This window comes from Leuresthes tenuis, unplaced genomic scaffold (genome assembly GCF_036924035.1).
Source record: "Leuresthes tenuis unplaced genomic scaffold, fLeuTen1.0.hap1 SCAF_204, whole genome shotgun sequence".
Taxonomy (NCBI): domain Eukaryota; kingdom Metazoa; phylum Chordata; class Actinopteri; order Atheriniformes; family Atherinopsidae; genus Leuresthes; species Leuresthes tenuis.
Window position 1 is genome coordinate 37699 of NW_027325558.1, and position 3615 is coordinate 41313.

At 42.4% G+C, this 3615-nt stretch overlaps 1 non-coding gene across 1 annotated transcript; it reads right to left on the reverse strand.

Annotated features, from left to right (window-relative positions):
* Window positions 1–2542: 2542 nt before the first annotated feature.
* LOC140288033 (U2 spliceosomal RNA) lies at window positions 2543–2733 on the reverse strand. The gene has a single exon (XR_011911954.1). It is a non-coding gene; the product is annotated as a U2 spliceosomal RNA (small nuclear RNA).
* Window positions 2734–3615: the final 882 nt, after the last annotated feature.

The following is a 3615-nucleotide window of genomic DNA, read 5'->3' on the forward strand; positions in this document are numbered from 1 at the left end:
GTCTAAATGTCCATCAATAATTGCTAGAAAACATGAAAGAAAATTTTCGAAAATCAAACCACACATGATCATAAGTGGGAGAGGAGGTGTTCAGCTGCAAGAAGGTGTGAATGTCCTACCATAATACCTGAAAAATGGGTAAAAAAAAGGTGCGAATGCCCAACCATACATCATCAAAAGCAGGAGTGCATGTGTTCGGCTACAAGAAGGTGTGAACGTCCAACCAAAGTTTGTAAAAAGCAGTTAAGAAAAGGTTCGAATATCCAACCATACATAATCAAAAGCGGGAGCAGAGCTGTTCGACTGCAAGTAGGTGTGAATGTCAGATCATAATATGCAAAAAGCTGATGAGAAAGGGTGAGAATGCCCGACTATACACCATCAAATGCGGGAGCGGAGTTGTTCGGCTGTGAGTAGGTGTGAATCTCCGACCATAATTGCTGAAAAATGTGTTAGAAAAGGTAAGAATGCCGGTCCATACATCATCAAAAGCGAGAGAGGTTGTGTTCGGCTGCAAGTAGGTGTGAATGTCCAGCCATAATTACTCACAAACGGGTAAGAAAAGGTAGTATTGCCAGACCATATATGATCAAAACAGGGAGCGGAGGTGGTTCAGCTGCAAGAAGGTTTGAATGTCCGACTAAAGTTCAAATATATTAACAAAAGCGGGAGGAGAGGTCTTCGGATGAGAGTGGTTGAAAATTTCCAACCTTTTGATCATACATTGTCAGGCATTCGCACCTTGTCTTACCCGCTTTTTACAAACTTTAGTCGAACATTCACACCTTTTTGCAGCCGAACACAGTTTTTTGCAGCCGAATTTGGGCATTCGCACCTTTTCATACCCACTTTTTACCAACTATGGTCGGACATTCACACCTTCTTGTAGCCGAACACATCCAGTCCTGCTTTTGATGATGTATGGTTGGGCATTCGCACCTTTTTTTTTTACCCATTTTTGAGGAATTATGGGTGGACATTCACACCTTCTTGCAGCTGAACACCTCCTCTCCCACTTATGATCATGTGCGGTTGGATATTCGAAAATTTTTTTTCATGTTTTCTAGAAATTATTAATGGACATTCAGACCTTCTTGTAGCCGAACAACTCCGCTCCCGCTATTGATTGTGTACAGTCCGGTTTTTTAACCTTTTCTTACCCGCTTTTTACCAACTATGGTCGGACATTCGCAGCATCTTACAGCGGAACACCTCCGCTCCCTCTTTTGATGGTGTATGTTCGGGCATTCGAACTTTTTCTTACCCGCTTTTTACAAACTATGGTCGGACATTCAAACCTTCTCGTAGCAGAACACATCCACTTCTTCTTTTGATGATGTATGGTTGGGCATTGGCACCGTTTCTAACACATTTTTCAGCAATTATGGTAGGACATTCACACCTTCTTGCAGCTGAACACCTCCTCTCCCAATTATGATCATGTGCAGATTGATTTTCGAAAATTTTCTTTCATGTTTTCTAGCAATTAATGATGGACATTTAGACCTTCTTGCAGCTGAACACCTCCGCTCCCGCTTTTGATCATACATTGTCAGGCATTCGAACCTTGTCTTACAAACTTTAGTCAAACATTCACACCTTTTTGCAGCCGAACACAGTTTTTTTCAGCCGAAGTTGGGCATTCGAACCTTTTCATACCCACTTTTTACCAACTATGGTCGGACATTCAAACCTTCTTGTAGCCGAACACATCCAGTCCTGCTTTTGATGATGTATGTTCAGGCATTCGAACCTTTTCTTACCAGCTTTTTACAAACTATGCTCGGACATTCAAACCTTCTTGTAGCCGAACACATCCACTCCTGCTTTTGATGATGTATGGTTGGGCATTCGAACCTACTTGTTGCCCGCTTTTCATTAATTATGGGTGGACATTCACACCTTGTCGCAGCCAAACACCTCCGCTCCCTGTTTTGATCATGTATGGTTGGACATTCGCACCTTTTCTCACCCGCTTTTTGCAAACTATGGTCGGCCATTCACAGCTTCCTCTCCACCATACTTCTATGGTGGGATATTCCCACCCACTTGCATCCGAAGACCTCCGCCCCCACTTTTGTTGATATTTAGTCGGTCATTCGCACCTTACCCACTTTTGGCAAACTATGGCCTTCTTGCAGCCAAAAACCTCTGATCTCGCTTTTGATGATGTAAGGTTGGGCATTCAGACCTTGCTTCACCTGCTTTTCACCAAATATAGTCGGACATTCACACCTTCTTGCAGCCGAACACTTCCGCTCCACCTTTTAGTTTTCTATGGGGCATTCACACCTTTTTTTTCACCGCATTTTATAAAAACACCACAGGAACACCGTATTGAGGCTTTGTTCTGACCGCTCATTCGGTGTCGCGTTTCGTTCAAGCAATTCGCCTGGTTAGCCCGCACTCGGCTCGCTCCCAGAGCCGTGTTAAAGTCTACTTCGCATTCACTCTCTTTTCTCAGCAGACTAAAAGAAAGTTTCATCTTGGGCTCCCTGAAACTTCCATCCTGCACCGCTGTTTGCTTTTTCACAAGAGCAGAGGAGAGCGCACCGTTCCCAGGGGCACTACAGTACCGGGTCGATGCTTGGAGTGAACGGAGCAAGCTCCTTTTTCAACTCCTATTGATACAAATCCATTTAATATGTAGTCCTCGCATAGAGGACACATCAGACATTAAACTGATAAGAACAGATACTACACTTGAATCATGCAGAACTCCTCAAAAGGGAGGTATGGCTTAATCACAAGTGTGGCTCTTTCTCATTCAGGGTAATATGAGGAAGTTTATGCTTGAAATATATGTAGAAATGGGTACATATGAAGGACAAAGCAGTGTTAACTTAGTTTGCGTGAAGAAATTCATTTTATACATAAAATCCGAAATCGTGCAGAACTCATGAAAATAAGCTTATTCTCGGATTCCTAAAACTTTTGATTTGCACTTTCTTTTACTGCAAAGTACAACGTTGTTTTTTGTTGAAATCTATCTAGACATTGATAAATACCAGCCAAAACTCTGCTGCCACTTTTGATAATTTATGGTTGGGCATTCTTACCTTTTCTTACCCGCTTTTTACAAATTATGATCTTACATTCACACCTACTTGCAGTCGAACACCTTCTCATCCACTTATGATCATGTGCGGTTGGGCTTTCGCACCTTTTCTTACCCATTTTTCAGTAATTATGGGTGGATATTCAGACCTTCTTGCAGCTGAAAACCTCCGCACCTCTTTTGATCATACATTGTTGGGCATTCACACCTTGTCTTACCCGCTTTTTACAAACTTTAGTCGGACATTCAAACCTTCTTGCAGCTGAACCACCTCCGCTCCCTGTTTTGATCATATATGGTCTGGCAATACTACCTTTTCTTACCCGTTTGTGAGTAATTATGGCTGGACATTCACACCTTCTTGCAGCCGAACACAACCTCTCCCGCTTTTGATGATATATGGTCCGGCATTCTTACCTTTTCTAACACATTTTTCAGTATTTGAACCTTCTCTTACCCGCTTTTTACAAACCATGGTTGGACTTTCATACCTTCTTGTAGCTGAACAACTCCACTCCTGCTTTTGATGATTTATGGTTGGACATTCGCATCTTTTC